The 21965-nt window shown below is 43.6% G+C and overlaps 1 protein-coding gene and 1 long non-coding RNA gene across 4 annotated transcripts in view; one reads left to right on the forward strand and one right to left on the reverse strand.

Annotated features, from left to right (window-relative positions):
• Nucleotides 1-21965, forward strand: part of STARD8 (StAR related lipid transfer domain containing 8) — a 233389-nt gene that overhangs the window by 116817 nt on the left and 94607 nt on the right. The gene's annotated exons all lie outside the window — the stretch shown is intronic.
• Nucleotides 5816-21965, reverse strand: part of LOC143805492 (uncharacterized) — a 55447-nt gene continuing 39297 nt past the window's right edge. The window contains exons 2-3 of the long non-coding RNA XR_013221259.1: nt 8021-8118; nt 5816-6206 (exon numbers count right to left, since the gene is read on the reverse strand). This is a non-coding gene — a long non-coding RNA (uncharacterized LOC143805492). The remainder of the gene's footprint in view (nt 6207-8020; nt 8119-21965) is intronic.

Raw genomic sequence — 21965 nt, forward strand, 5'->3', positions numbered from 1 at the left:
TTCTACACATGTAAGACATAATATGTGCAAAAAGTTTATATATGTCTTACAGATTTATGTACTTACTAGCTGTTTCCAGCCAGCTAACGCTCGGCACGCTCATTGCTATCTAATTAATGCTGCTGGTGATTAAACTAAAGTAAATAATGACAACATTCAATAGCGCTTACGCAGGTGGTAAATTAACTTAAAATGCAGTTAATTACAATAATAATCATTAAAAATCTGAATAATACTAATAATACGCAATGTGAGGGGATGGAGCCTCGTGTGGTAATGTGTGGGGACGGAGTCTCGTGTGATAATGTGTGGGGATGGAGCCTCATGTGGTAATGTGTGGGGACGGAGCCTCGATGTGGTAATTTGGGGGGATGGAGCCTCGTGTGGTAATGTGTGGGGATGGAGCCTCGTGTGGTAATGTGTGGGGACTGAGCCTCGTGTGGTAATGTGTGGGGATGGAGCCTCGTGTGGTAATGTGGGGGGCGGGATTATGTGTGGTGATGTGGTGGGGGGAAGGATTATCTGTGGTAATGTGGTGGGGTGGCGGGATTATGTGTGGTGATGTGGGGGGGCGGGATTATGTGTGGTAATGTGGTGGGGCAGAATTATTTGTGGTAATGTGGTGGGGGGCGGGATTATCTGTGGTAATGTGGTGAGAGGGCGGGATTATGTGTGGTGATGTGGGGGGGCAGAATTATGTGTGGTAATGTGGGGGGGTGGGATTATTTGTGGTAATGTGGTGGGGGCGGGATTATTTGTGGTAATGTGGTGGGGGCGGGATTATCTGTGGTGGGCGCGGGATTATCTGTGGTAATGTGGTGGGGGGCGGGATTATGTGTGGTGATGTGATGGGATTATGTGTGGTGATGTGGTGGGGGGCGGGATTATGTGTGGTGGGGGGCGGGATTATGTGTGGTGATGTGGTGGGGGGTGGGATTATGTGTGGTGATGTGGTGGGGGGCGGGATTATGTGTGGTAATGTGGTGGGGGGCAGGATTGTGTGTTAATGTGGTGGGGGGTGGCATTATGTGTGGTAATGTGGTGGGGGCGGGATTATGTGTGGTAATGTGGTGGGGGGCGAGATTATCTGTGGTAATGTGGTGGGGGCGGGATTAAGTGTGGTGATGTGGTGGGGGGGCGCAATTATGTGTGGTGATGTGGTGGGGGGGCGGGATTATGTGTGGTAATGTGGTTGGGGGCGGGATTATCTGTGGTAATGTGGTGGGGGGCAGGATTATGTGTGGTAATGTGGTGGGGGGGCGGGATTGTGTGGTAATGTGGTGGGGGGTGGGATTATGTGTGGTAATGTGGTGGGGGGCGGGATTATGTGTGGTGATGTGGTGGGGGGTGGGATTATGTGTGGTTATGTGGTGGGGTGGGTTTATGTGTAATGATGTGGTGGGGGGCGCGATTATGTGTGGTAATGTAGGGGGTGGGATTATGTGTGGCAATGTGGTGGGGGGCGGGATTATTTGCGGTAATGTGGTGGGGGGGCGGGATTGTGTGTTAATGTGGTGGGGGGGTGGCATTATGTGTGGTAATGTGGTGGGGGCGGGATTATGTGTGGTAATGTGGTGGGGGGGCGGGATTATCTGTGGTAATGTGGTGGGGGCGGGATTAAGTGTGGTGATGTGGTGGGGGGCGGGATTATGTGGTGATGTGGTGGGGGGCGGGATTATGTGTGGTAATGTGGTTGGGGGCGGGATTATCTGTGGTAATGTGGTGGGGGGCAGGATTATGTGGTAATGTGGTGGGGGGGCGGGATTGTGTGGTAATGTGGTGGGGGGTGGGATTATGTGTGGTAATGTGGTGGGGGCGGGATTATGTGTGGTAATGTGGTGGGGGGTGGGATTATCTGTGGTGATGTGGGGCGGGATTATGTGTGGTGATGTGGTGGGGGGGTGGGATTATGTGTGGTTATGTGGTGGGGGGTGGGTTTATGTGTAATGATGTGGTGGGGGGGCGCAATTATGTGTGGTAATGTAGGGGGTGGGATTATGTGTGGCAATGTGGTGGGGGGCGGGATTATGTGCGGTGATGTGGTGGGGGGTGGGATTATGTGCGATAATGTGGTGGGGGCGGGATTATGTCTGGTAATGTGGGGCAGAATTTTCTGTGGTAATGGGCTGGGGGGGCGGTATTATCTGTGGTAATGTGGTGGGGGGGCGGGATTATGTGTGGTGATGTGGCAGGATTATGTGTGGTAATGTGGTGGGGGCAGGATTATGTGTTGTAATGTGGTGGGGGGCGGGATTATGTGTGGTAATGTGGTGGGGGCGGGATTATCTGTGGTGATGTGGTGGGGGGCGCGATTATGTGTGGTGATGTGGTGGGGCGGGATTATGTGCGGTGATGTGGTGGGGGTGGGATTAAGTTATGTGATGTGGTGGGGGCGGGATTATGTGCGGTGATGTGGTGGGGCAGGATTATGTGTGGTGATGTGGTGGGAGGGCGAGATTATGTGTGGTGATGTGGTGGGGGGTGGGATTATGTGTGGTAATGGGGTGGGGGGCAGGATTATGTGTGGTGATGTGGTGGGGGCGGGATTATGTGTGGTGATATGGGGGGAGGGATTATGTGTGGTGATGTGGTGGGCGGGCGGGATTATGTGTGGTGATGTGATGGGTTGGCGGGATTGTGTGGTAATGTGGGGGTGGGCGGGATTATGTGTGGTGATGTGGTGGGGGGTCGGGATTATGTGTGGTGATGTGGTGGGGGGGCGGGATTATGTGTGGTAATGTGGTGGGGGGGCGGGATTATGTGTGGTGATGTGGTGGGGGGGCGGGATTATGTGTGGTGATGTGGTGGGGGGCAGGATTATGTGTGGTGATGTGGTGGGCGGGATTATGTGTGGTAATGAGGTGGGGGGTGGGATTATGTGTGGTAATGGGGTGGGGGGGCGGGATTATGTTTGGTGATGTGTTGGGGGCGGGATTATGTGTGGTGATGTGGTGGGGGGCGAGATTATGTGTGGTGATGTGGTGGGCGGGCGGGATTATGTGTGGTGTTGTGGTGGGGGGGCGGGATTGTGTGTGGTAATGTGGTGGGGGGTGGGATTATGTGTGATGATGTGATGGGGCGGGATTATGTGTGGTGATGTGGTGGGCGGGTGGTATTATGTGTGATGATGTGATGGGGGCAGGATTATGTGTGGTGATGTGGTATCTTATATAGTGTCAGCCTATATCAGCACAGAGCTGGCAGCCAGTGACTAGAGGTCAGGATGTTAAGAGGGTCACTAGACTTTAGGCCCAGCTACAGAATTCACACCACTCTCATATCACATATTCTGAAAGGACAACACATGTGTGAGGTCAAGAGTGAAAGCTAGGGCCTAAAGCCTAGCCATCGTAATCCTCACTCATTAGTTCACTATTATCATACAGAAGTTATTGACATGGCTCACGTCCATCATACAACCAAAGAACAACTAGATCCTGATTCTGAATAGTGGGGGAAGACATGTAACATTGCTCCTTCATGCTCTGTGAGGGACCAGAGACTACTCCTTCATGACCAACTCTAGACTGCTTGTCTGTACCACATGTATAGTACGTTAGGTACTGAAACCCAGATTTCACCTTTCATGGTGATATTTTGGGCTTGGTAGCCTTCATCAGTGCAGAATATTAAACAATTATTTTATTGTGGAGGTCTTGTTGAGAACCTTTAATCTTTGGTGTGTGCATTACTGGAGAACCCACATTACACATCACTAATTTCACATCAGTAAAACTGCCCTGAAGAACTGGACTGCCTTAGTTGAACACTCCTAAGTGGACATCAGATCCGTGAACATTTCTCGTATCAGATAAAGAGGAGATAAGTTTCTTGCTTCTGTTATTAAAAGTTAGCAACACTGTTTGTTACATGGTGTGGATTGTAAATGAGACTTTTAGAAATCAAGCTGTTGCACAAGTAAGACTATGTTGTCATTTGTGTCACGACTTCCAATCACAACAGGATCCAAAGCCATTTCTGACTTACGATAGATCCAGACTGTAAGTGCTATGGATTCGTTATAGCTCCAGACAGTTTTTATAGTTTTAATGCAGCATGACGTACCCCTCTTGCTGTCCAAAGAGCCACCAATGGGGATTTAAACAGGATCTTACCATAGCCTAAACTCCATGAGCATAAAACATAAAACTACCATACAAGAAAACTACATAATTTTAAAAGTAAAACCTGCTGCTGTAATCCAACTATTTCATGAGAAACAATAAGGAAGAGTCCATGCCAAAACATACAATCTTATCCTGTTAACTAAGACCATTCACCTTCTCTTCAGTTTTAGCAAACTCAGTTTCATTCCCCATAAAATAATCATTTTGGAGCATATTTAGAACTCTGCATTGTGTCGTTCCTCTAATATTCCACCTAGAAAAACCTGTGAGAGACATCGTCTGGCATCAGCCCTTGTTAGGGAATTTACACTTACCACAACTTAAGAGAATCCCAACTTGTCCACCACCCACGCGCTCCAGCTGTAGTACATGCCATGTATTTAAGGGGCTATTTACTTGTACACTGTTTAGGTTGTGCTTTTAAAGGATATCATAGTATGATTGTAACCTTGGGGGTACTTATATGTAATTAGTTTAAGAAGTAAATATTTGGCTTAGGCTCATTAATAAACTTCCCAAATGTCTTATGGCAAGAAATGATTGAAGCATCATGCTCCAGTATTTCTGCACCATGCAACAAGTACCACATTCACGACCCTTGAAGGTGGCAAAGGCTGCAAATAATACTGGGTCAGTAGGAATGTTTGTTTCAGAAAATATGTCCCCAAGGTCCTCAGAAATTTGGCTTTCAGCAGAAATAGAGGAAAACTGATAGATCTGCCTCACTGAAGAATAAGGAAAGCAACAATGCTCCATACTGGCTGGTCCAGAAGACGATCATAAAAGAAAACACTAACTGCTTCGCTTGTGCAATACTGACTGACTAAAGGATATCTGTCCCAGAGAAAGGCCCGTTAAATGAAGTCATCTGTTATTTGCATACAGCCTGCTCTCTAGTGCAGCACCCCAAATGGAAGATGGGGGTAGGGGACATAGCTGGTGGAATAGCACCTGCTCGCTTCTGGGAATTAGAACATCTAACAGATGCCCTCATTTTATGAGATGTGTCTTCATGACCGATTCCCTTGTTTTCAGAAACATAGTACCATATTCTATTTCGTGCTTCCTTTTATCTTGACAAAATTTCTTTTATATTCTACAATTGTCCAATAATCCAGGATCTGTGGTTTTCCAGTATCTATGGTGTTTTACTGGGTCTTTATAATGAGAGAAAAAAATGATGTGATCTATATACTGAAAGAAGAGCATTCAGTGATGAATTTACTTCTTTCCTTATTGTGCCACCATCATGTCAATGACTCTTCCCCCCTCACATTTCAGAAATACTTTTCAATTCTTTTCTGCAGTGACCTATGTCTGTGAGAATCATCTACACAACAATTACACAAAGCTCTTGGAACCTAGCGGAAATACTGTGAAGGAACCTTATGTGTTACAACCTCTGGTAGTAATCAGGAATCCAATAAAACACCATGGAACAATCCTATAAAGATTCCTCTTCTGTGCTTGGGTTATTTTTTTTTATTCCCAGACTCCCTTTGGGAATCGTCAAGTCTCGGGGAATTTGTGGTATGTGAAGGAGAAGTTGATGTCTGGATTCAGCTGGCTCTCTAGACCTGGGGCTTTTGTTTTGATTGCTGCCCCTAAGTTAACCTTTAAAAAAAAGGTTAATTTTAAGTAAAAAGTGAGAGTAAATGTCTAAAGGAAAGACATAGAGAATGGAAAAACACAAGAAAGGGGAAAGTATTGGATGACAACAAGAATCGGAGAAATGGTTGAGTAGATGCTGGTTATGGAAAAGTGTTTTATATCCAGACAGGGAAGGGTCTCTTTAGTAAAATTTAAAGAGGAGGCGGAAGATTGATAAACCATGAGGGGGAAGAGGTGAAAACTAATAGTGAAAGAAGGAAATATAGTGAAGGAAGCACATGGGTAATGTGTTGAGAAGTGGAAGGCAATAATTGATGGAGCGACATACGATAAAGATTACTGGTACAGGGCTTGATTGCGCTCGACTTGACAGCTCCTGTGCCATGTGCCACCTCTCCGGATTCTGTATGAGACACAATGAAGTGTTCCTGCAGTGTTCCTAGAGTCTCAGTTGCTTCTCCATAGAATCTATTGAATGAAGTGGTAGAAGACTTTAGTGTTGGCCCATGACCGAAATCATGCAAATCACATAACTGCAGTTACGTGACAACTACTAGAATCAGCAAGCGATGCCTAAGACTGAGTTCACATAGCATTTTTTCCTACAGTCAGTGGTTCCGATGGGGCATACATCTGAATCCCGTATTGTGGGGTGGCAAGATGGTTCGGATATAAGCCACGACAACAGGGCGACTGAACGTGGGGAAAACGTTATGTGAACTGAGCTTTATGCTCGCGGTTTGTTCATCAGACGTTAGGAATTGGCAAGCTGCAAAGTGGTGAACAACCCCTTTAGAATGACTAATACTAAAGGTCTAGCGGTAACGTTTCTCCTTATGGAGCGTGACATACCGTACCAGCTCTGGCTTGTCAAGGTAAGGAGGCTTATTCATTAAAGGGTTGATTGTGACTTGTAGGATCGCTACTTCCAACAGGTGGCGCTATAGAGTTCAAGTCTTCTTTTTCTCTGAAGAGGCAATTTACTGTACATAATACTAAAGGTTCATTTTTACTGAGTGATTATGGATTGTCAGATCATTATGATCATAATTATTCTACTTATAGTGGGTACGGAAAATATTCAGACCCCTTTACATTTTTCACTCTTTGTTTCATTGCAGCCATTTGGTAAATTCAAAAAAGTTCATTTTTTTTCTCATTAATGTACACTCTGCACCCCATCTTGACTGAAAAAAAAAACAGAAATGTAGTAATTTTTGCATATTTATTACAAAATGTGGGTTTCCTTCTGGGTTCTCCACTTTCTTCCCACACTCTAAAGTCACACTGGTTCGGAATAGAGATTGTGAGCCCCAATAGGGACAGTTATGCTGATAACTGTAAAGTGTGGAATTAATCAAGCTATATAAGCAAATAAAATAAGTAACTGATTCTATTTCTGATCTGATTTTATTGGGATGATTGTATAATGTCACAGGAACTATGATTGATGGCATGTCTGATGGTGTATTTAATGGGCAGCATTGATAGCAATGTATCACACTGGGCTGACTTGGCCCTTTACTCCGAGAATACTTTACAATTCACATGAAATTTTGCTTATTTGTACATACCAATTTTTATATACGTGATGCGTGGAAATATTATGATTCATTTTTGGTCTTCCAGGCTGTTGGCTGTTTATGATTTTTGGATAAGTTGTTTAGAACAAATACCCTTCTTTAATGGTCACTGCCGAGGATGATGAAATAGCGCTACCGTAGTCTGTAGCCGGCTTTTATGGGGAATGTTCCTGTAGGTGCACAGCAGTGTTTCAGGGAAATAGCACCTGGAAATAAGTTTCCAGACGCAGGAATCTGCAGTTAATGAGTCAGCCATTAATAGTAGCTGTGTGCGCCATAGAGCTGTACTAACCTTGCTGCTTAAAGACACATTACTTACATTCTTTATCTGACATGACAGCTGTCATCCTGGCTGCGGCCTGAGCAGGTGGACCTCTAATAGCTTTTATCATAGGAGGTAAAACCTAAATCAATATTTTTGTGGGGCTCACCTAGCAACAAATATCGGAAGTGCAGGACATTTCCTTGTGACATTATGGATAGGTAATCATTAACTTGTAAAGTGCCAGAACAAGTTGGTTCTTTTTAGAAAACTGTCATGAACGACTATGCATAAAGTTTCACCTTGTCTTCTTATCTGAGCACAGTATGCCCGATTTGCCCTCTGCCACCCCTGATAGTGTGCGTGCTGCTGGCCCCCGCCATGTACATCTAACCAGGAGCCAATGGAAAAACAAATGGAAATTATTAAAGTCTTACCTTAATATTTAGTATTCTTTTCCAGGTTAAATCATTTAGGCTGCATTCACAAGTAGCATAAATGCTGTGTTTTTTTCTCCTTTTTATCTTCACGTTTTCTGCAGATACGCAATAATATGCAGTAGCAATCTGCTCTGATTATGGCATTTTCTATACATTTTATTAATGCTGTTTGCACAAATGTTGTGACAAAGTCACTGGTAAAGTGCTGGAGGGGAGATATGTTTCACTGAGGCTATTAGCTTCAGTGATTTGAAACCCAGAAGTTTTGCTTCAGCACACTAAGTGTTGAGAGGGGTTAAGCAGCCATTATAAAAGGCCTGTTTTTTTTTTTAGAACAACCATAGAGAGGGTGGGAGGTTGTTCTCCATATCTCCACCCCAGGGTGTGGTCTGGGGTTTAAATAGTTGGCCTCCAGAGGCATTCAGTGTTCAGTGTGTCTGGAGAGGCTAACTCCAGAGAGGTGCTCGTGTTGGTAGTAAACTGAATCATGTGTTTTTGCTAACCTTGAGCGCGCGGATCCCCGCAGACACGTGGACGGTGATATACCACTTTGTTTTCTTTTCCTGTTTTGCCCATTTTTATTTTTACTTTCCCATGGTTTATGCTGTATGTACATAATAAACCAGTGAAGGACTTAAAGAGACAGTGTTCCCGTGTCTACCTCTGTGTACAGCTGAGTGAGCCGATCTACCACAATGTATAGATCAATATGGGGTCACTAGGGTTAGTTTAATTGATTTATCATAGATGCTGATGGCATATCCCTAGGACTTGAAAATCAAGTAAAATCTTACAATATCTGACCTCTGTGGCCCTTCTGATCACTGGAATGATATGGCAGCAGCACCATGAAGGATATTGGTGGCATGTCAGACTGATATGACACCAATGTCTTTCCTGAGACAACTCTTTAAAGTTTTTCACTCATAATGAGAGGGGTGGGATGGGGAGAGTTTAGTCATTGACTGCTGCTGAGAACTTCGGGAATGAAGGTAGAATTTCAAAAAAGTGTCTGTGTATGAAATCGGAGCTGTCCAGAGATACAGTACGGCCCCACAAACTTAACTGGAGCTGTAATACGGCACCCACATAAATCAGACTTTTCCTCCTAAAGCTGAGAAGTCAGCCAGTAGACCACGTAATGTGAATATGTGATGAGCGTCACTGCCCCCAGGACCATGGTGCCCTGTGTCCGCACGGACCGTGCACACTCCACACTTTATACCTCCCTCGAGCCTCTTCTATTTTCATGACGACATTACAATATTTCAAGCTACCGTTAGCTATCAGTAAACATGATGCGAGTACTGGAGAAGTCTTTCCACCATTATATGTTAGCACATACTGGATATCACCATTAACTAAAAAAAGATTCAACCACAGCCACAAATTACTGTTATTTCTCATTTTTATTTATGATCTATCAATTTTAATAAACTTTGGGGACTTCTGTGTGTAAGTGAGTCACGTGCAGGGTGTCATTTATTAGGCTCAGACAGCACAATGTATTTTATAGGGGAAAGTAATAAATCATCATGTAAATATCAGTTATCATGTTAATTATGATGTCGCTGTAATAATAATAATGGGAAAGTGAAATTTAGTATGGGCTAAACATACAGTAGTACGGTATATATCATACCCCACCCTGACGCCTCAGGCAAAGAGTGGCGATATACTATTCGGGGAGGTCTGTAATGTACACTTTATGGCAATAGTACCAGACAGGAATCCAGCTGATGTGTGCAGGGAATGGGAGCCTGTCTGCAGCCATTAGTGTTTTGTAACCAGTTTCAAATATTACAGGGAACCTTCCGTTAGGAATTTACACCTCAAACTAATGACCTGTATGTGCAGGCGCTTTCATGCTGATTCAATCTATATCTTGATTGTGAAAATCCGATTTGTTGTTTTTGAGAAATCCAGTGATGGAGTCATATGCAAATGTGCTGCAAGTACTTTGTGTTGTGATATTGCACTTGCAGTTCTCCTGCCCTCCTTATCTACTTCCTGCCCTTCGCCTGCCTCCTGTAACTGACTGACAGGTCACTCTTGTTTTAGTCCCCAGCCTCCTCTGATCTGTCATTCAGACTAAAGAAGCAGGCGGCCAGCGGGGAGTAGACAGCGAGGTTAGGAGAGCTGCAAGTGCAAGGTCCCACTCTAAAGCACTTGCAGCCATTTGCATATAATTACAGTGCTGGCAAAATCAACAAAACGGATTTTTACAGTAATGTTTGATCAAAAAAGTGTAAAAACCATCCCACCGCAACATTGTGTACCCAATCAGGATAGTCCCTAATGCTAGTATTTGACCTCTCTATGTGCCAGCAGCATCAATAGATGGGGGCAGAAAAGGACCCTGTTGGTAGCTGTTAATTTAGCTATTCTGTCTTCCTGTAATTAAAAAAAAACTGTTTTACTTGGTACTATCGGTTTGTGGAGAAGCCGAGTGACATCCCATATGACTGAAACCACAGTTTCGATTTCACTATGTCAAAACCACCACTTAAACTAGCCGTGATGACAGTCAAGAAGAGAGTTATATGCATTTAGGAACACTGTACCCAATAAGATTTCATTCTTTCCAGACATTTGATAGATATACGTACATGCAAGTGTTCTTTAGTGCCGTTCATATTGCCACTGAACGTGAAAGAATTAATGCACCAGTGACGCTTAGAATGGATTTCCCATCTTTCACATATCGCCTGATTGGAATGAACGGCAGGAACATGAATGAGGCCTTCTTTTGATGAGCCAGGGCTAGTGTGATATCATCATTGCACCGAGTCGCACACATGATGGCTAATAGAAAGAGGAGCTGCGAATTTTGGGAGGTAAAGAGATTCACAGGCCTCCTGTCCAGTGGTTACAGACTATTGTCCTGGCCACTGGCCCAAAGTCCTGCAAATCGATTTTCCCATCTTCAGTTTTGTTGTATCTTTGTCTCTTCAGGTGCGCACTGTTCTCCTACCTCTCCGCTTTCTGCTTGCCGGTGGCGGTGTGCTCCTGATGATTGACGGTTTGGACCAGTAGTATCATTGGGCCACTGGTTTGATTTGTGCAATCTCCTATGTTGCATGTTGTGTTTTGTTTGTCCCTGCATCATCAGAGGAGTGTGGAGCAACTGAAGCTGGCTGGATCCAGCAATCTGACCAACTTTAGAGCAACTCTTCTAAGCTCTATAGCAAAGGATTTGCTAGCTCTGTGATCTTTGCCAAGGAGATGGGTCACCTCTGGAAAACTGCTGAGAAAGCCTGTTACCTAGGCAAATAGTTGTAAACTATAGAATAAAAAAAAATCCCTTGGTTCTTGACAACAAAGAGGATTTTTAATAGAAGGTATATTGCAAAGTTGCTTGTTTTTTTTTCGAGCAGTGTCACCCATTAAAGAGATGAGAATTACCCGTTAATTGGCTTCCTATAAAACTTACCCATGTGTGCGTGTATCTGAGATAGATAGATTAGGTTGTGACCCGCATTAGGCACATAGACATCCATTCAAATTAAGATTCTTTTACAGTAAGAGAAAATGCCAGCCATGAAATCTGTCATAAATGAAGGAATGTATGAATGAATGAATGATTGACTTATTTTTAGTTTCATTGCCAGAGTCGGACTGCGCTGGAAAATCCCAGTAACATTGATTCTTGGGGCCCACTGTTAAGCTCCAAACAGAAAATACCCTGACCCTAATATACAAATGTATTGTTGCTTTTATGTAATATTAATTTCGCGAATTTTTTAAATGAAATGATTGGATTATACGTTTTTCTGCAAATTGTGAATCAAGTGTAATAGCACCTTCAGTCCTTCACAGGGGCCTACCGGAGGATTGTCCTGTTTTACTGTCGGCCAGTCCGAGCCTGTATATATGTACCTAGCTTGTGTATACTGCATATGCAAACCTACTAATACATACAGGAGATAATACAAATATGCTGAAGGAGACAACAGGGTTCCTTATTTCCATAGGCCCAATACACGTAACACAGACACTGATAAGAGGAACATTGAGTCAGTACAGCTTCAGGTGCCTTATCTACAGAGCTTTTCTTTCATAGTAGATGCAACTTGTGACTGAACCTATCACAAATTTTCTGTAAGTTTAATAGGATATCCTACAGAAAAAAACCTCTGTATAACTCAGCATGATAATGCAGGCATCCAGAAATACACTAATGGCTCATGTATGGCTGCTAAAGATGAGCGGATCGCTTTGTGCAACGGCGGTCCACAGTCCAGGTCAGTGCTCTCTGGTTGTGGACAGGTGATGTGAGAGTTTCCTCTTAACCCATGTCCAGTTTATGATTACCTGGGCTGGTGAGACATCACCCGTGTGCTGCACGCTGCTCAGACTATGTCATGCCAGGCCGGTGAATCAGACGCTGTGTCGGGGAACCTGGAAGCACAGGAAATTTGTACAGTTATGTCCACAGCCAGAGAGCGCTGACGAGAACTGTGGACCAGAGCTGTGTAAAGCACTCCGCTTATCTCTAATGGCTACTGTACTACGGCTACATGCAAAACGGAGCAATAATCTGGCTGCGCCCATGAGGCTTTACTGAATGAAATAGTACTTCGCACATTGCTTGGTAGAAGTCTTGTACAGGGTGGCGAGGTGAGGCGGCGGCCCATCATCAATAGCCATATTGTGCAGGAGGTAATCCATAAACAGAGGCAGGTTGTGTCAGGTTTGCTTCTTATTTGCTCCACATAATCTATTAGGAGGGATAATATTTCTTAATAAAAGAATATTCCCCATAAAGGAAATATTTAGATTGCATTTAATTAGTAAGCTGCAGCATCAAGTCTGAAGGATTCTTTGGCTTATTTCATCTGGAGCTCGGCCAGAGCTTGGATTTGGTTCTCTATATGAAACACATATTTGTTTTCACATTCTGGAAAGTGAGCTGGTTTCACAGAGGCGCTTTAAATGGTGATGTTTTATTGTCAGGGTTCACATATTCACCCACAAGATCTGTCTTTAGTTCAGGGATATCAGAAGACTGGCACCTACAGATGGCAGAGCTAGACTGACGGGCAAGCAACAAGAGTCACAATTAAATAAAGCTGCCCCTCCTCCCATCCTCTGCATTACGGCATCTCATTTATACGGGACATATCTACAGATCTTCAGTGGGGAATTCAGGATCGCAGCCAACGTAACAATACATAACAATCAGGCTATACATCACCCACACATAGCTGGCGCTGCTGATATGGCGCATTCACAAGGTTCAACCTGTTCAATTCTGTAGATTATTCTGCAGCCGTAACCGCTGAGGGAATGACTTACTTCATATAAAGTTGTAATTAAGTTATAATTTAGAAAATTTCCATCTACTCTGGCATTTGCTGGGTGTGACTGCTGCCTGACAATCTGTCCTTTGTTAATTTTACCTCTTTGATGATTTGTTCTATGTTATCGTTATATTGTTTGACGCTTTTCTCTTTGACGGCTACATGTGTTTATTCAGGACTTTGAAGTGGTGAAATTGTGCTTTTGTCTTACCGATATAGTTTTTCTTTTTCTGGGATGTTAGTGTACACTTTTTTCTTTACAGATCATTGGGATATTTAAAATACACCATCACCATTCTGACCAGGCCATTTTTTACAATTCTGATCAGTGTGAAGTTATGTGGTAATAACCCTGGAACATGTCAACAGATCCTAGTTATTCTTAGATTGTTTTCTCGTGACATATGATAGTTCACGATAGTGGTAATATTTGGTCTATACGACTTGCGTATACTTATGAAAATATGGCAAATTTTTCAAACATTTTTAAAAGTTTGCAATTTTCAAACTTTTAATTTTTATGCCCTTAAATCAGAGAGTGGTGTCACACAAAATAGTTAATACATAACATTTCTCACATGTCTACTTTACATCAGCACAATTTTTGAAACATAATTTATTTATTTTTTGTTAGGAAGTTGGAAGAGTTAAAAGTTGACCAGCAATTTCTCGTCTTTCCAACAATTTACAAAACCATTTTTGCATGGACCACATCACATTTGAAGGGACTTTGAAGGGTCTATATAACAGAAAATACCCAAAAGTGACACCATCCTAAAAACTGCACCCCTCCAGATTCTCAAAACCACATTCAAGAAGTTTATTATCTCTTCAAATACTTCACAGGAACTGAAGCAATGTAGAAGGACATTTAATTTTTTTTCACAAAAAAATTTACTTTAGACCTCATTTTTTAATTTTCACAAGGGTAACAAGGGAAAATAGACCCCAAAATTTGTTTTGCAATTTCTCCTGAGCATTTTGATACCATATAGTATATGTGGAGGGGAAACTACTATTTGGGTGCATGGCAGAGCTTGGAAGGGAAGGATCACTCTTTAACTGTTTGAATGCAAACTTTGCTGAATCATTAGCAAGTGATTCCCACAAGTGATCCCATTTTGGAAAGTAGACCCCTGAAAGAAGTTATCTAAATGTGTGGTGAGCACCTTGAACCCCCAGGTGCTTCACAGAAGTTTATAACGTTGTGCCGTGAAAATTAAAAATCTAATTTTTTCCTCCAAAATGTTCTTCTATCCCAATTTTTTTTTTATTTTTACAAGTATTACAGGAGATAACGCACCATAAAAATTGTTGTGCAATTTCTCCTGAGTATGCCGATGCCCAATATGTTGAGGAAAACTACTGTCTGAGCGCACTGCAGGGTTCGGAAGGGAAGAAGTACCATTTGACTTTTTTAATGCAACATTTGCTGGGATTATTAGTGGATGCCATATCGTGTTTGGAGAACCTCTGATGTGCCTAAACACTGGAAACCTCCCACAAGTTACCTCATTTTAGAAACTAGACACCTCAAGGAATTTTCTAGATGTGTGGTGAGCACCTTGACCCCCAGGTGCCTCATAGAAGTTTATAACGTTGAGCTGTAAAAATAAAAAAATCAAATTTTTCTCACAAAAATGTTCTTTTAGCCCTTTTAGCCCCATTGTTTTTATTTTCACAAGGGTAACAGAAGAAAATGGATCTCAATATTTGTTGTTCAGTTTCTTTGGAGTACAAAGATACCCCATATGTGGGGTAAAACTACTGTTGGAATGCACAGCGAGGCTCAGAAAGGATGGAATGACCTTTTGGCCTTTTGGAGCGCAGATTTTGATGGAATGTTCTGCACGTGTCATGTCTCATTTGGAGTGCCACTGATCTGCCTACACATTGGAAACCCGCCACAAGTGACCCCGTTTTGTACACTAGACCCCTCAAGGAATTTATCTAGATGTTTGGTGAGCTCATTGAACCCACAGGTGCTTCACAGAATTTTATAATGTTGTTCTGTGAAAATAAAAAATATATATTTTTCCCACAAAAATGTTGTTTTAGCCCCAATTTTTTCAATTTTCACATAGATAGCAGGAGAAAATGGACCCCAAAATTTGTTGTGCAATTTCTCCTGAGTACAAGGATACACCAGATGTGGTCAAAAACTACTTTTGGGGCACAGTGCAAAGCTCAGAAGGGAAGAAGCAGAATATTGGAGTTCAGATTTTCCTGGACTAGTCCGAGGGTTCTATATCACATTGGTAGAGTCCTTGAGGTGCCAGGACAGCAGAACCACCCTTAAGTGACCCCATTTTACACACTAAACCTCTCTATAAATTTACGTAGGGGTGTACTGATCATATTGACACCACAGGTGAGTCACAGAATTTTATACCATTGAGCAGTGAAAAAAAAAATACATTTTTACCACCAAATTTTTTGTAGCCCCAGATTTAAAATTTTTACACTGGGAAATGGGTAAAAATTAGACCAAAATTTGTCCCACAATTTCTGCTAAATTAAGAAATACCCTATATGTAGCTGTACAGTACTGCCATTGGCAAGACTCAGGAGGGACGGAGCACTATTTACCTCCTGTAGCGCAGATTTTCCTAGAATAGTTTGCAGACTCCATATACAGAGCCCCTAAGTGCTAGAAGAGCAGAATCCCTCCTCAAGTGACCCAATTTTGGAAATTATACCAATTTGTGAATTTATTTACAGGTGTGGTGATGACTCAATGTTTTTTTTCCAGGAACAAGCAATTGTGGATGTTTCTGAGTGAAAATTGAAAACTACCATTGTAGTGCCCAGTAAGTTGCAGTGACCAGTACGTTGTAGTACCCAGTACGTTGTAGTGCTCAGCTCATGTTTCAGGAGACATGCACCTGTAAATTAATCGGGCTGTCATCACCACAGAAATGCCAAACATGAGGGCACTAAATGTAGGTTAGTTACAGTGTGGGGCTCAGACAGGAGAATTTGGATTTGCGAATGCAGAATTTGCTGAATTTATTTTGGGGGGCAAGGAGCCATAGTGCTTTTCCAGGGCTCTTGTACTACGTGTTACTTGGAAGCCCCCAATATTTCCATTGACAGATGACGGACCTGAGTGAGGACTTGCTTCTTTTGTGCATTGAGTTGAAGCTTTTATTGGAACATTTTACAAAACATTTGCGATCACATTTATCCATCACTGTACGCTGAGCACTTATATTGTGGTTTCCATCTAAATCTTCAAATGAAGTTATTAAAGATGAACCGCCGAGGGAGCCACTGACTATAATGAGGCAGCAGTGTTACTTAGGACTCCATCTGACCCTTGTTCAGCATTGTCAGTATTTTCAGAAATGCACAAAACTGTGGCCGACCACGCTTTTATGCACACCTAAAAAGACTGACACAGCCGGATCACAGGCCAGATAGCATCCACAGTGCTTCCATCTGCCTTATTAGAGGGAACCTCCCACAGGGGGTTCCATACTAGCACCGATCATGGGCATTGCTGAAGGGTGTCAGCTCTCATATAAACTTGACACCCTCATTTGATCGCGGCTGTCCTCAGCGTGAGCCCAAGCGATCTTCACTCAGTATATATATATGGTGGTTTGCGGGAACGCAACTCCTGCAGCGTCGTATATATACGCCGTATGTCATGAAACAGTTAATTTATTTAATTATAGTAAATTAGTACAGTGGCTTATTCACCTTTTTGCCTATTTTGTTAGATTACAACCTGTTTGTAAATATGTTTGTAATTCGATTTGTGTGTGATGCCCTACTGGCACCTGATAGCCATTCTCCTGCTGTAATTGACGTAGTTAGTGAAGGAGATGTCATCCACATAGCTGGGCAAAATCTTCTCCGGTGCAGAGAAATTGCTGGCTCAAGCCTCCACACTGTGCTCTGCCCTACTGTGGGCAGAGCTGAAAACATAAGTGCGCTATGATTTATGCTCTGCCCCCAGAAGGCCAGAGCATAGTGCGCAAGCACGAGATTTCACCAGAATGGCTACAGCAGCTGGGAGGAGGGATAGAGAAGCCGAGAGCAGGGATACAGAAGCTGGGAGAAGAGATACAGAAGCCGTAAGGAGGGATAGAGAAGCCGGGAGGAGGGATACAGAAGCTGGGAGAAGGGATACAGAAGCCTGGAGGAGGGATAGAGAAGCTGGGAGGAGGGATACAGAAGCCGGGAGGAGGGACAGAGAAGTCGGGAGGATGGATAGAGAAGCCGGGAGGATGGATAGAGAAGACGGAAGGTGGGATAGAGAAGCCGGGAGGAGGCATAGAAAAGCCGGGAGGAGGGATACAGAAGCCTGGAGGAGGGATACAGAAGCTGGGAGGAGAGATACAGAAGCCGGGAGGAGGGATACAGAAGCTGGGAGGAGAGATACAGAAGCCGGGAGGAGGGATAGAGAAGCCGAGAGGAGGGATACAGAAGCCGTAAGGAGGGATAGAGAAGCCGGGAGGAGGGATACAGAAGCTGGGAGAAGGGATACAGAAGCCGGGAGGAGGGATACAGAAGCTGGGAGGAGGGATACAGAAGCCGGGAGGAGGGATACAGAAGCCGGGAGAAGGGATACAGAAGCCGGGAGGAGGGATAGAGAAGCCGGGAGGAGGGACAGAGAAGTCGGGAGGATGGATAGAGAAGCCGGGAGGAGGGATAGAGAAGACGGAAGGTGGGATAGAGAAGCCGGGAGGAGGCATAGAAAAGCCGGGAGGAGGGATACAGAAGCCTGGAGGAGGGATACAGAAGCTGGGAGGAGGGATAGAGAAGCCGGGAGGAGGGATAGAGAAGCCGGGAGGAGGGATAGAGAAGCCGGGAGGAGGGATACAGAAGCCGGGAGGATGGATAGAGAAGCCGTGAGGAGGCATAGAAAATCCAGGAGGAGGGATTAAGACCACAGAAACCACGCCCATCAGACCAGACCGGCAGGATTAACATACAGCGCAAGAGAACTTCAAAAGGTTCTTTGGGGTGTATACAGGAAGAATCAGAGGTTATATAACCATTGATGGACTACAGCACAGGTGTTGATTAAGGTCATACTTCTATCTAACACGGTAAAACTGCTAACAGATCCCTTTGAATTAAATGGCAATGTATGAACTGAGCACCTCAGGGGCTAAGAGGCTGCTGGACACCTCATTATATATGTGTAGGTGTATACTTAACAGTGATTTCCAATCTTATCACCAACGGGCAATGCTTGAAAAACATTTACGCTCTTGGGGAAACACTAATGCCATTACGGCTGCAGGAAGCCTGGGGTAGGGGCCTGTAGTGTTCTGTAATACTCGTCCAATGCTATAATTTGACTTTAGAAATTATCCTATGATTGCTGTATTGTGGGGAAACCCTGATCATGGCTCACGGAGCAGTAGAGAACCCTGGTTGTGAAACACTGCAGATAGTTGGCACTTGAGAGGGACTTTAATTAAAGGCAGCTTATAATTGGCACAGAGATGAAGCAGAGGAGGTCTTCAGACTGGCTTTTCTGCATAGGCTTTGTACAGACCCTTAGGGAGTCCTGTCTTAAGGCCCCGTCTCACACAGCGACGCTGCAGCGATACAGACAACGATGCTGATCGCTGCAGCGTCGCTGTGTGGTCGCTGGGGAGCTGTCACACAGACAGCTCTCTCCAGCGACCAACGATCAGGGGAACGACTTCGGCATCGTTGAAACTGTCTTCAACGATGCCGAAGTCCCCCTGCAGCACCCGGGTAACCAGGGTAAACATCGGGTTACTAAGCGCAGGGCCGCGCTTAGTAACCCGATGTTTACCCTGGTTACCAGCGTAAATGTAAAAAAAACCAAACACTACATACTCACCATCTGTTGCCCGTCAGGTCCCTTGGCGTCTGCTTCCTGCTCTGACTGAGCCGCCGTACAGTGAGAGCAGAGCGCAGCGGTGACGTCACTGCTGTGCTCTCACTTTACGGCGGCTCAGTCAGAGCAGGAAGCAGACGCCAAGGGACCTGACGGGCAACAGAAGGTGAGTATGTACTGTTTTTTTTTTTTTTTACATTTACGCTGGTAACCAGGGTAAACATCGGGTTACTAAGCGCGGCCCTGCGCTTAGTAACCCGATGTTTACCCTGGTTACCAGTGAAGACATCGCTGGATCGGTGTCACACACACCGATTCAGCGATGTCAGCGGGACCTCAACGACCAAAAAAAGGTCCAGGCCATTCTGACATGACCAGCGATCTCGCAGCAGGGGCCTGATCGCTGGTACGTGTCACACATAGCGAGATCGCTACTGAGGTCGCTGTTGCGTCACAAAACTTGTGACTCAGCAGCGATCTCGCTAGCGATCTCGCTATGTGAGACGGGGCCTTTACTGTGACAGCGTGTAATGAGGCAGCATGCTGAAGTCAAAAATCATTATACTTCCCCATTACTAGATAACAGGATCACTGCGGTTAAATGAGATTATAAGATTAGAATGTGAAGCGCCTGACCCTGCAATTCCCACTGATGATTCATTTTGTGCTTCACAAGTCCGCTCTACAACTCGGAGGAGGAATTCCCATTCATGATCGTGGGTTATACTTTTCATGACCTTCTTTCGAACACCACATCAGATTACTGTATGTACCCCGAACAATGCACACATTGCATTGCACATAGGCTGCTATGGAGCATATGACATATGTCAGCGGTGTAGCCTTTTTTCTTACATGATTGACACATTTTTGGAAAGAATACATGAGCAAGCTATAGAGTAGTAGAAAGTATTTTATCCTTAACATTGGAAGTGAGTGGCAGAAGGAATATCAGAAGTAAAAAAAATGCAAAAATCACTTTCCATTTACACTTATGAAAAAAGGTAATAACTAATTTAATTTGTGGGAAAGGCCCTATAAAAATTTGTCAAACTGATGCCAACCTTTATAATCTGTTTTGATATCTCCATTTGACAGCTCTATAAAAAGTATACAGTTGTATTTTTTTTTCTTTTCTGGACATTAGTTACAGTGGTGTGAATAGAGCCTTATTATTTATTAATGTATTATTACTGTGTAAGCAGAGCAGGGGCATTCTGTTTTGAGCAACAAATTGGGAATAGAGCTGGAATGGTAGACGCTTCAGATCATTTCCTTCAGCTTCATTTACATACAGGTGCTTCTCACAAAATTAGAATATCATCAAAAAGTTAATTTATTTCAGCTCTTCAATACAAAAAGTGAAACTCATTATATAGAGTCATTACAAACAGAGTGATCTATTTCAACTGTTTATTTCTGTTAATGTTGATGATTATGGCTTACAGCCAATGAAAACCCAAAAGACATTATCTCGGTAAATTAGAATACTTTATAACACCAGCTTGAAACATGATTTTAAAATTTGAAATGTTGGCCTGCTGAAATGTATGTTCAGTAAATGCACTCAATACTTGGTCGAGGCTTCTTTTGCATCAATTACTGCATCAATGTGGTGTGGCATGGAGGCGATCAGCCTGTGGTGCTGCTGAGGTGTTATGGAAGCCCAGGTTGCTTTGACAGCAGCCTTCAGCTCATCTGCATTGTTGGGTCTGGTGTCTGTCATCTTCCTCTTGACAATACTCCATAGATTCTCTGTGGGGTTAAGATCAGGCAAGTTTGCTGGCCAATCAAACACAGAGATACAGTGTAGACAGGTGCCAAGTCCTGCTAGAGAATTAAATTTTCATCTCCAAAAAGCTTGTCGGCAGAGGGAAGCATGAAGTGCTCTAAAATTTCCTGGTAGATGGCTACGCTGACTTTGGTCTTGATAAAACACAGTGGACTTACATCGGCAGAAGACATGGCTCCCCAAACTATCACTGACTGTGAAAACTTCACACTAGACCTCAAGTAGCTTGGATTGTGGCCTCTCCACTCTTCCTCCAGACTCTGGGACCTTGATTTCTAAATGAAATGCAAAATTTACTTTCATCTGAAAACAACGCCTTGGACCACTGAGCAACAGTACAGTTCTTTTTCTCCTTGGCCCAGGTAAAACGCTTCTGACGTTGTCTATTGGTTATGAGTGGCATGACACAAGGAATGTGACACTTGTAGCCCATGTCCTGGATACGTCTGTGTGTGGTGGCCCTTGAAGCAATGACTCCAGCAGCAGTCCACTCCTTGTGAATCTCCCCCGAGTTTTTGAATGGACTTTTCTTAACAATCCTTTCAGGGCTGTGGGTATCCCGGTTGCTTGTGCACCTTTTTCTACCATACTTTTTCTGCCACTCAACTTTCCATTAATATGCTTGGATATAGCACTCTGTGAACAGCCAGCTTCTTTAGCAATGACCTTTTGTGGCTTACTCTCCTTGTGGAGAGTGTCAATGACTGCCTTCTGGATATCTGTCAAGTCAGCAGTCTTCCCCATGATTGTGGAGCCTACTGAAACAGACTAAGGGACCTTTTTAAATGCTTACAATTCCTTTGCAGGTGTTTTTGTTAATCATTCTAATTTACTGAGATAATGACTTTTGGGTTTTCATTGGCTGTAAGCCATAATCATCAACATTAACAGAAATAAACTCTTGAAATAGATCACTCTGTTTGTGATGACTCTATATTATATATGAGTTTCACTTTTTGTATTGAAGAACTGAAATAAATTAATTTTTTGAAAGGGCTACATGGGCATATAAATAGATTG

The sequence above is a fragment of the Ranitomeya variabilis genome, chromosome 2 (genome assembly GCF_051348905.1).
Source record: "Ranitomeya variabilis isolate aRanVar5 chromosome 2, aRanVar5.hap1, whole genome shotgun sequence".
NCBI lineage: Eukaryota > Metazoa > Chordata > Amphibia > Anura > Dendrobatidae > Ranitomeya > Ranitomeya variabilis.